Genomic DNA, 12,362 nt, shown 5'->3' with positions numbered 1-12,362 from the left:
ATACATTTGTGATGGCAAGTCTACAGGGTCCACGCTCCTGGTGTCTTCGGTCCTCCAGCTGAGGCCTCCTACTCTACAACATACAAGCTTTTTTCTATCTGTTATTGCCATTTTCTCACCTAATCGAGTAAGCTGTTATTGTATTGACCATAAAATATATCAAAAGAAATTATCTAGTCAAATTTTCAATTGGATCTCTTAAAACCTGTAGGCACATTGTCATGTATCATGCATTTTGGGATTACATTGCCTGTTAGCGCTCACATAGACTATGCTTTTATCAATAGGGTAACATCAATATTTATTAATTATATTAATATACTAGCTGAAGAGCCCGGCGTTGCCTGGGCATAGTAAATATCTGTGGTTAGTTATAGCACCTCACTTCTCTTATTTTCCCATCACGCCTCTCATTTTCCCCATCACATCTTTCATTTTCCCCCTCACATCTCTCATTTTCTCCCTTACACCTCTCATTTTCCCCCTCACTCTTATTTTCCCCCTCACTCCTCTCATTCCCCCCTAACACTTGTCATTTCGACCTCACATCTGTCATTTTCCGATCACTCCACTATTTTCCCTCACTCCTCTCATTTTCACCTCACACCTCTCATTTTCACCTCAGTATATACATGTTTGTCATCTCCCTTATATATAGTATACACCTGTATGTCATCTCCTGTATATAGTATATACCTGTATGTCATCTCCCCTGTATATAGTATATACCTGCTGTCATCTCCCCTGTATATAGTATATACCTGTATGTCATCTCCTCCTATATATAGTATATACCTGTATGTAATCTCCTCCTGTATATAGTACATACCTGTGTCATCTCCCCTGTAAATAGTATATACCTGTGTCATTTCCTCCTGCATATAGTATATATCTGTGTCATCTCCTCCTGTATATAGTATATACCTGTATGTCATCTCCTCCTATACATAGCATATACCTGTATGTCATCTCCTCCTGTATATACTATATACCTGTAGGTAATCTGCTCCTGTATATAGCATATACCTGTGTCATCTCCTCCTGTATATAGTATATACGTATGTCATCTCCTGTATGTAGTATGTACCTGTATGTCATCTCCTCCTCTATATAGTATATACCTGTCATCTCTCCTGTATATAGTATATATCTGTGTCATCTCCTCCTGTATATAGTATATACGTGTGTCATCTCCCCTGTAAATAGTATATACCTGTGTCATTTCCTCCTGTATATAGTATATACCTGTATGTCATCTCCTCCTATACATAGCATATACCTGTATGTCATCTCCTCCTGTATATACTATATACCTGTAGGTAATCTGCTCCTGTATATAGCATATACCTGTGTCATCTCCTCCTGTATATAGTATATACGTATGTCATCTCCTCCTGTATGTAGTATGTACCTGTATGTCATCTCCTCCTGTATATAGTATATACCTGTATGTCATCTCCTCCTGTATATAGTATATATCTGTGTGTCATCTCCTGTATATGGTATATACCTGTGTGTCATCTCCCCTGTAAATAGTATATACCTGTGTCATCTCCTCCTGTAATATAGTATGTACCTGTGTGTCATCTCCTCCTGTATTAGACCTCGTTCACACGTTATTTGCTCAGTATTTTTACCTCAGTATTTGTAAGCTAAATTGACAGCCTGATAAATCCCCAGCCAACAGTAAGCCCACCCCCTGGCAGTATATATTAGCTCACACATACACATAATAGACTGGTCATGTGACTGACAGCTGCCGGATACCTATATGGTACATTTGTTGCTCTTGTAGTTTGTCTGCTTATTAATCAGATTTTTATTTTTGAAGGATAATACCAGACTTGTGTGTGTTTTAGGGCGAGTTTCGTGTGTCAAGTTGTGTGTGTTGAGTTGCGTGTGGCGACATGCATGTAGGGACTTTTGTGAGATGAGTTTTGTGTGGCGACATGCGTGTAGCAACTTTTTGTTTGTCGAGTTGCATGTGACAGGTTAGTGTAGCAAGTTGTGTGCAGCAAGTTTTGCGCGTGGCGAGTTTTATGTGTGGTGCCTTTTGAGTATGTGCAAGTTTTGTGTGAGGCAACTTTTGCATGTGTTGCAACTTTTGTGCATGTGGCAATTTTTCCGCGTGTGCAAGTTTTGCGTGTGGCGAGTTTTCCATGAGGTGAGTTTTGCACGTGTGGCGAGTTTTGCATGTGGAGAGTTTTGCGCCTGGCGAGTTTTGAGCGGCGACTTTTGTGTTTCGACTTGTATGTGGCGAGGTTGGTGTATGTGTGGTGAAATGTGTGCTGAGGGTGATATGTGTTCAAGCACGTGGTAGTGTGTGGCGCATTTTGTGTGTGTGTTCATATCCCCTTGTGTGGTGAGTATCCCATGTCGGGGCCCCACCTTAGCAACTGTACAGTATATACTCTTTGGCGCCATCGCTCTCATTCTTTAAGTCCCCCTTGTTCACATCTGGCAGCTGTTAATTTGCCTCCAACACTTTTCCTTTCATTTTTTCCCCATTATGTAGATAGGGGCAAAATTGTTTGGTGAATTGGAAAGCGCGGGGTTAAAATTTCACCTCACAACATAGCTTTGACGCTCTCGGGGTCCAGACGTGTGACTGTGCACAATTTTGTGGCTGTAGCTGCGACGGTTCAGATGCCAATCCCGGATATACACACATACACACATACACACATACACACATTCAGCTTTATATATTAGATTTACCCTAACAAACATTAAAGGAGTAGCAAGCTCTAGATAAAAATGCCACCCTAGTCATAATCCCTAAATGATGTATCTGATGGACGTCTACGAACATTTGGACCTATAAGAAAGCGGACAAGATATAGTGAATATATTAAAATCTCTCCCTAGACCAGTGTTTCCCAAACTCCAGTCCTCACGGACCCCACGGGTCGTGTTTTCAGGATTTCCATAGTGTTGCACAGGTGAGACAATTCCTGATGCCTTGATGATACTTCCACTACTTGCGCAATAATAAGGAAATCCTGAAAACATGACCCGTGGGGTCCGTGAGGACTGGAGTTTGGGAAACACTGCCCTAGACCGTATCCTTCCTTGCCTGTGCCGTGGAGGTGGGCACCCTAAATAAGCGCAAGATGTCGCCTCCGCTCAATGGTGGCTGGCCCGAAGAGGATCCAAACCTCCACGACTCAGACTCTACAGCTCTGCCTTAAAGTAATGTAAAATATGCACATAAATAAATATATATATATATATTATTTTTTTTTATTTTTTATTTTTTTTATTTTATTTTTTTTCAAAAAAGCAGGCAGCACTCCATTTTCTTAAAGTATGCAGGATTTTAATGAACCCACATGTCTCTGCGCCGTTTCGGCTCAGCTGAGCCTTTCTCAAGCCTTGAAAATGGATTGCTGCCTGCTTTTTTGAATATAGTGATTGGAGACGACCGGTGGACGGGTGGTCTGGGGGCATTGCACCCGAAGCTAAGTATAGGAGTTGTGCTGTTCCAATTTTTATTGTGTGTGTATACATACATACATACACACACACACACACACACACACACACACACACACACACACACACATATAGATATATATATATATATATATATATATATATATATATATATATATATATATATATATATATATATATATATATATATATATATACACATGAATCATGTGTCAATAAACCTTAGCTGTCCACATGATGTTTCGCCTTATAGTGCAGGTTCATCAGGAGGCCACATTGAAGGATATCATGAATTATTATAAGGAGTTGTCACTTATTTGTTATCTGACACATATATCTAGCAAATAATCTGAGATGGGATACAGTTAATCCACAGTCAATTCTCTATCTCACCGATAATACAGTTGGGCTTTTTATCTAAGTAACAGCATTTTCTTGCACCTAGAGTTTGTCTTGACGTTTTTAGAGATACTTGGAGGCAGGGGCATAATGACCACGGTCGCAAAGGTCACGACCGGGCCTGTGGCCTGCCGACGCCAGCACAAACTTCAACTGGATGTGCGGCCTCGGACACACAATCAACTGAAGTGCATTGCGGCACAGAGGCCCGCCTGGTCCGTGCGTGGCAATACACACTGCCGGCCAATCGGAGGCCAGTAGGTGATGTCGGCGTGCAAGTGACTTGGGGTGCATGACAGTGTGGTCATGATCTCCTGTCACTTGCACGCTGAAGCCACCTGTCGACTTCAGAAGAGGACGCTGTATGGAGGTGTCCATGGGGGCGAAGGGAAGGAGTATAATGGTTAACTTTTTTTCTATGCATTAAAGAACAGCGACAGAATGGGGGCTATATACCAGAATGGGGGATATACAGTATATACCGGGTTGGGTGTCCATATATACCAACATGGATATATACAGTGGTGTGAAAGTGTTTGTCCCCTTCCTGATTTCTCATTCTTTTGCATGTTTGTCACATTTAAATGTTCCAGATCGCTAAACAAATGGAAATATTAGACAAAGATAACAACACAAGTAATCACAAAATGCAGTATTTAAATGAAGGTCTTTATTAATAAGGGACAAAGAAATCCAAGCCTACAAGTCCCTGTGTCAAAAAGTGATTGCCCGTAAACCTAATAACTGGTTGGGCCGCCCTTAGCAGCAACAACTGCAATAAAGGGTTTGCGATAACTGGCAATGAGTCTTTTACAGCATTCTGGAGGAATTTTGACCCACTCATCTTTGCAGAATTGTTGTAATGTGGCCACACTGGAGGGTTTCCGAGCATGATCCACCTTTTTTGGTTGTGCCACAGCATCTCAATCGGATTAAGGTCAGGACTTTAACTAGGCCACTCCAAAGTCTTAATTTTGTTTTTCTTATGCCATTCAGAGGTGGACTTGCTGGTGTGTTTTGGATCATTGTCCTGCTGTATAAGCCAAGTGCGCTTCAGCTTGAGGTCACGAACAGAGGGCCGGACTTTCTCCTTCAGGATTATTTGGTAGACAGCAGAATTCATGGTTCCATTTACCACAGCAAGTGATCCAGGTCCTAAAGCAGCAACACAGCCCCAGACCATCACACTACCACCACCATATTTTACTGTTGGTATAATGTTCCTTTTCTGAAATGCTTTGTTACTTCTACGCCAGTTGTAAATGGACATACAACTTTCAAAAAACTCAACTATTATCTCTCCAGTCCACAGAGTATCCTTCCAAAAGTCTTGGGGATCATCAAGTTGTTTTCTGGAAAAACTGAGACAAGCCTTTATGTTCTTAATGATCATCAATGGTTTTTATCTTGGATCGCTGCCATGCAGGCCATTTTTGGCCAGTCTTTCTTATGATGGAGTAATGAACCTTGACATTAACTGAGGCAAGTGAGGCCTGCAGTTCTTTGGATGTTATTGTGGGTTTTTTGTGACCTCCTGGATAAGTTGACTCTGTGCTCTTGGGGTAATTTTGGTAGCCGACCATTACTAGAAAGGTTTACCACTGTTCCATTTTTTTTTTTGCCAGTTGTGGATAAAGGCTCTCACTGTGGTCCTCTGGAGTCCCAAAGCTTGAGAAATTTCTTTATAACCTTTTCTAGTCTGATAGTTCTCAATTACATTGTTTCTCATTTGTTCTAGAATTTCTTTGGATCTCGACATGTCTAGTTTTTGAGCTGCTTTTGGTCTACTTCACTTTCAGGCAGGTCCTATTTAAGTGATTTCCTGATTGATCACAGGTGTGGCAGTAATTAGCCCGGGGTGTGGTTATTGAATTTGAACTCTGCCTCCCAAAGATGTGATACACCACAGTTAATTTCTGTTGTAGGGGAGGGGGGCGGCGCAATGACTTTTTCACACAGGGCTCTGTAGGTTTGGATGTGTTTTTCCCTTAATAATTAAGACCTTCATTTAAAAACTGCATTTTGCGATTACTTGTGTTATCTTAGTCTAATATTTACATTTGTTTGGTGATCTGAAAGAAAGTGTGACCAACATGGAAATGAATAAGAAATCGGGAAGGGGGCAAACACTTTTTTTTCACAGCACTGTATACCAGGAATGGGCCCTGAATGGGAGATATATATATATACACACACATACATACATACACACACATACACATACACACACACACACACACACACACACACACACACACACACACACACACACACACACACACACACACACACACACACACACCAGCATGGGGGATATATGTGTCAGGATGGGCCCCAGGATAATGATTTATGCCTAGATACACACATCGAGAATCAACCGTTTGTGTCACTTTCTCGTAAAACAATATCATCATTAGGGTAACGCCTCCTGAAGATTTTTTTTGGCCCTTGTGTGAGCCGTACCCTGGTGCACAATGTTCCCGTAGATAAGGGGCATGCAATAGTATATTTTTATGCTCTGTGTTAATGCCAGAATTAAGAGATTAGGCACCTTACACCTGATGTTAAGAGATTACCATTTTATATACGAGTCTTAAGAAACAAGATGAGCACTAAATCTGGAGTACACCTGACCTGATGTGGGGGAGGGGGGTAGTGCTGCTCCGAGAACCGGCGATGGTGTGCCCTTCACGCCCGTGTAAGTCAGGCCTCTGATTCTTGATCGCTTCCTCCTCCTCCTTCATAGGCCTATAAATCTTTTGACGAAGAATATGAACGTTATCACGTTAATGGAATTTGGCTTTGTGCTGACTCATTGTAATTGTAACTTTGCAATATTTTATCTTCTACCCAACATAACGTCACCTAGAATGCAGAATATTATTCAAAGTGGGCACACTGTGTACCGGACACGTGGGACTGTGGATTGAGGCTTATCCATAAATTTTCATTTTTAGCCATTATTAAGCTTTCTGTCCTGGAACTGTTTGTACAAAACACTTACCCCGATCTGCTTTCCTGGCACCACTTGTGAAGAAAGTAGGGGGTTAATGGTCTCATGCGGAATCTTTATTTTTGCACCCATGAAATGAAGGTGGCCGCTTTTTGCGTCAAATACACCTTTTGGCCACTGGAGAGACCGATTTTGTGGACGACTGGATAGAGATCATGGCATGAGTTGAGTGTGAAGTACAGATTATTTTTTATTTTGCTTATCCTCACTGTCCAAATAGGAAATTTGGATTTTGAGCCCCAATCGGTATGTCTTTTTGGAGTGTAGGGAAAAAAAACGGAGGACCCGAGGGGAAACTCTCGCAAACTCCTTTCAGATGTTGTCCTTGGTGGAATTTGAACCTAGGACCCCAGCGATGCAAAGCAGCCGTGCGAACCACTTGTGCCACCATGGTGGTCAAATGCAGTCAACCTGCGGTCTTCTGTTAGCTGGGAACATAAACTACAAGATGGATCATATTCACGTAGATTTTTCCTAGTAACTGAACTGTTTTGTCCCCGGAAATGTTGAATCAAGAGCCCATCCGACAAATTACACTGAATTTTAAGGTCGATTGTGTTTTTAAGTTGGATTTATGCATAGATTGACCTTGCAAAATGTTGGGCTGCGGAAATGGTTGTTGTCGTCTGCATGAATTTTCAAGATGTCTTCTCTATTAATAATTTCGAGTTTGTTGAAAACTAGCTCGGATAACCTAATACTACGCTACGGTAACGTTATTAATTCCAAACCTGTGATTTTAGAGATGCTGAATGGTAATTTTAAAGCGTTTGTACCAAGGTATCGAAAGGATAGGGGTTGACTAGTGATGAGTGAGTGTATTCGTTGCTCGGGTGACCTCCGAGTATTTGACTGCTCAAAGATTTAGTTTTCATCGCCGTAGCTGAATGATTTACAGCTACTAGCCAAGCTAAGTACATGTGGGGGTTGCCTGGTTGCTAGGGAATCCCCACATGTAATCAAGCAGGCTAGTAGCTGTAAATCATTCAGCTGCCGCAATGAAAACTAAATCTCCAAGCAGTCATAAATACTCGGAGGTCACCCGAGCGTTCTCCGGAAAACCCAAGCAAGAGTACACTCGCTCATCACTAGTGTTGACGTTGTGGTCTCTGGCTCATCTATAGAACCGGGCTGATAAAGTTGAGGTCGATCATGCACTCGCATTCTCCGGCAGTTTCATAGACCATTAATTCAGCGATGGTTCACCTCCTCTCCGGGGCACTGCAGAGCCAGCTTCTAGGTGTCATTGGTGCTTCAAGCTGAAGCACGGTAGTAGTTTAACACTCTGGTTTTTGCATCCATTACAGTAGAAACCCAAACCGCATTGGTCAGTGGTGGACACTTGTCCCGTTCATTCCTCAATCTAATTACAAGGTTCTAGATCAGACCGGGCTTCCGAAGGTCGCATGAAACGAGGCGGCGCTACCAGTCAATCTGAGCTGTCTGTAATTACCTTGTTGAGATGTATGTGATCCTTCAGGCTATAACTGTTCTTGGTTTTGTGAATGAGATGCTTGAGTTGTATAGACCAGATTTAAATCAAGCGTATTTTGGATATCCTACAATTAAGTTTTGTCCATATTGCACGCTTAGTAACCAGAAAGGATTTAATTTTTTTTTTTTGTGCTCTGGTAAATACCTCGTGCGGTACGGTGCAGGGCTGGAGAAAACCTCAAGAGGCGGTTTCGTGGCCAAAGTTCTCTTCTGACGTCTTTGAGAGCTATATATTGGTCCTTCAGAAAGAGTATTGTTTTATACTTGTGTAACTCATGTTTGCTAGGATAATTGTCCCATTGTAACGTGATGTCGAGTCCTCAATAGGGAACTGTTTTTTTTTTTTGTTTTGTTTTATTCTAGGGTCTACACCATTCATGTTCATCTGCTCCTTATCTTTTATCAATTTTGTTTAGGAAGCAAATAATATGGGAGGTTCTAAACTAAAAGATGATGCTCCATGTTGGGTTTCTCTACCGGGTCCAACCCTCCAGTCGTCTGATGCTGCAGTCTGACCTTGGTGACGTAAGGCAACGTACAAGCATACGAAGCCTCTCTACATAAGGAGTGTTGGAAATAACCATGGAATGTCCCAAGATGTCCTGCCGGTCGCCATCAGGACAAATTGAGGACACTTGTTTGGATGGAATTGTAGTTTACTACCGTAAAGACAGTAGATGTGAGAGTTGAGGTGGGGTTGAAAAGGTGATTTTTTTTTTTCTTTGTCTATGTATCCAAGAGTAGAGTTGTTGTTTTTTTTTTGTTTGTTTTTTTGTGGTTTCTATAAAGCACAAATATCTACACTTGTCTGTGTACATACCAATATTTCTTGCATAAGAACATGCATAATACAAAATATATTCTTACCTGTAAGAATGAAGTCACGCGTGCTGGGGCTTGTCCAGGATTTGAGCCGAAGGCTTCCTGCCTCTGAAGCGGGAATAATACCTCTCGATCTAATTTTTGGAGCTTTTCAACAGATATGATTACAAAGTCAAGGTCATGACTTCTTCGGGTTTCAGCCTGAGGACACTCGCATCTAAAGCAAAGAACTTACACTTAGGGTACTGTCACACTCTGCAACTTTCCAACGATCACGACCAGCGATACGACCTGGCCGTGATCGTTGGAAAGTCGTTGTGTGGTCGCTGGAGAGCTGTCACACAGACCGCTCTCCAGCGACCAACGATGCCGAAGGCCCCGGGTAACCAGGGTAAACATCGGGTTACTAAGCGCAGGGCCGCGCTTAGTAACCCGATGTTTACCCTGGTTACCATTGTAAAAGGAAAAAAAAACAAACAGTACATACTTACATTCCGGTGTCTGTCAGGTCCCTTGCAGTCTGCTTCCCGCTCTGACTGACTCCCGGCCGTAAAGTGAAAGCAGATCACAGCGGTGACGTCACCACTGTGCTCTGCTCTTACTTTTCATCCGGCAGTCAGTTAGAGCGGGAAGCAGACTGCAAGGGACCTGACGGACACCGGAATGTGAGTATGTGCTGTTTTTTTTTTTTTTTTTTTACTTTTACGACCGTAACCAGGGTAAACATCGGGTTACTAAGCGCGGCCCTGCGCTTAGTAACCCGATGTTTACCCTGGTTACAAGCGAACGCATCGTTGGATCGGTGTCACACACACCGATCCAACGATGACAGCGGGAGATCCAGCGACGAAAGAAAGTTCCAAACGATCTGCTACGACGTACGATTCTCAGCAGGGTCCCTGATCGCTGCTGCGTGTCAGACACAGCGATATCATATGGATATCGCTGGAATGTCACGGATCGTACCGTCGTAGCGACAAAAGTGCCACTGTGAGACAGTACCCTTAGGCCGATGAGTCTTACTGGATGGAAAGAGAAACGTTTTCCGCTCTCTAAGGTGGAGCATATTTCTAGACCAACGAGCTTTCCTTTGGTGAAGTTTGAATGTTCTCTGTGTTAGCATGGTGTTTCCTTCTAGTGCACTTCCTCTCTGAAGAGACAATCTGGATATTTAATATCCCAGAGGAGAATACGTGGCGTATAAGTCTCCTCATTCTGACATGCCAGGCTAGGCTTGTCTCTTTCTACAAGGAGAAACGTTACCCTTTAGACCCCATTGCACACCCCAAAAACTTACCAAATCACTTTCAATAATTATCTTTGCATCTTGTTAGCCAGTAGATATAAACCAATGAGGACTCTCACATTAATATTTTTCTATCTTTTAATGGCTAACGGAAAAGATGGTAAAAAAATGCAAGCTTTCGAGACTACTCAGGTCCCTCCATCCTGATGAAGAGACCCGAGTAATCACGAAAGCTTGCATTTTGAGGACTCCCAAATTTTTAATTTTTAAATAATATTGACATCAGATGTGAATATCAACAATTGCTGTACATTGGTACCCAAGAGGTAACGTTTCTCCTTGTGGAGAGTGACGTGTCAATCATACCAATGTGAGGAGACTTTTTTTTTTATGCCGCAATGCTCCTCTCGGAAATATGCAAATTGTCTCTTCAGAGAGGAAGAGGACTAGAACTCAAGTGCCACCTATAGGAAGTAGCAATCCTAAAAGTCAATATGGACTCTCCATCGAGCCTTGTCACATGGCTTAATATAAAAGTCAGAATCAAAATCTCAATTTGCAGACAGTGTTTCGAGCTGCTGACCCCTCAGCAGTGCAAAGTGTGAGATGTGGTTTGGCTCGGTGAGAGGTGTCTGACCGGTATGCAAGGGGTAACGCTTCTCCTTGCTTTCCGGTCAGACACCTCTCTCCCATCCAAACCACATCTCACACTTTGTGCTGACGAGGGGCAATACCCTGAAACAGTATGCAAATTGAAATTTTGGTTTTAGCTTTTATCCTAAGTCATGTGACAAGTCTCGTTAGAGGGTCGATATTGACTTTCAGGATCGCTACTTCCTGTTGGTGACGCTAAAGTTCTACTCCTCTTCCTCTCTGTACAGACAGACAACTTGTACAGTGGTATTGAATACATTGGCGCCATCTAAGGAACGGCAAGTTAATATGTCAATGTTATCTCCAGGGTTGACCCCATTCTCCAGCTAATTCATCTGTAGGATTTATCTCCGGTACCTGGTTATCCTTCCTTGGTTTCAACCATGAAATAGAAAATCGTCATAGGTCACTCGCAAATCAAAATGCTTTTTTTCAAAGCGAGAAAAATAAAGCTGACTTCAAAGGACAACCCTGACAGTCAATTAATAATTAAAACCTTTTTTTTTTTTTTAATGAGCTGCACAATTACCTGATAGTCCCACGGGTGAGGACTTTTTTACGGTGCGTTTGCGCACTGCCCTTTTTATTTCTTTGGTCGTGGCATTTTGTAAATTAAAGTGGGCCAGACGTTAATTCGACAGAGGCTTTATTAACCTTGTCTGAAGGGTCTTAATGAGGAATGAGCACTTAAGAAACCCTTCTTAAAAAAGCTGGAAACATCTGGAGTAATTCTCACCTCCTCTTCCTCCAAAGATGTCGAAACACTGAATTCGGGGCTACCTGTCGAAACAACATGTATTTTTTAAAATTATTTTTTTTTTTTTTTTGTGGCTCGTTTTCCGGCATCGGGAGCAAAAGTCAATTTTATTATCGTAAACTATCAAATAGTGGAAATGTCATCATTAAAATATATCATAGAAAAGCTAACACGAGGCTTGGGAAGCGAGGAGACATGGAACATATATATTTATACATACACACGCACACGCACTCTCTAGGAGATGGAAGCTGCTAATTAAAACACAATGGCGAGCAATGGGAAGCGTGAAGATTAATTCTGCTAATTAGTGCAGTATTCAGAGAGACCGAGCGTTTCCTGGTACTCTGTATCCCACACATCTGTGCACAACAACGCGCGTCAGTGCAGCTGAGGTCCTGATCCCCGTCTGCCAATCAAAAAAAATAAAAAATAAATAGAAAATGGGCATAAGATGTGAAAAACACTACGGTCGTAATGTACCCAATTTTAATAAATTTTTGATTTTTCTTAAAGCGATC

General features: G+C 42.1%; 1 protein-coding gene across 11 annotated transcripts in view; it reads left to right on the top strand.

Moving 5' to 3' along the window:
• Positions 1 to 12,362, top strand: part of CADM1 (cell adhesion molecule 1) — a 239,394-nt gene that overhangs the window by 42,903 nt on the left and 184,129 nt on the right. The gene's annotated exons all lie outside the window — the stretch shown is intronic.

Source organism: Ranitomeya variabilis, chromosome 4, assembly GCF_051348905.1.
Source record: "Ranitomeya variabilis isolate aRanVar5 chromosome 4, aRanVar5.hap1, whole genome shotgun sequence".
Lineage (NCBI taxonomy): Eukaryota > Metazoa > Chordata > Amphibia > Anura > Dendrobatidae > Ranitomeya > Ranitomeya variabilis.
This window is presented reverse-complemented; position numbering and strand designations above follow the sequence as displayed.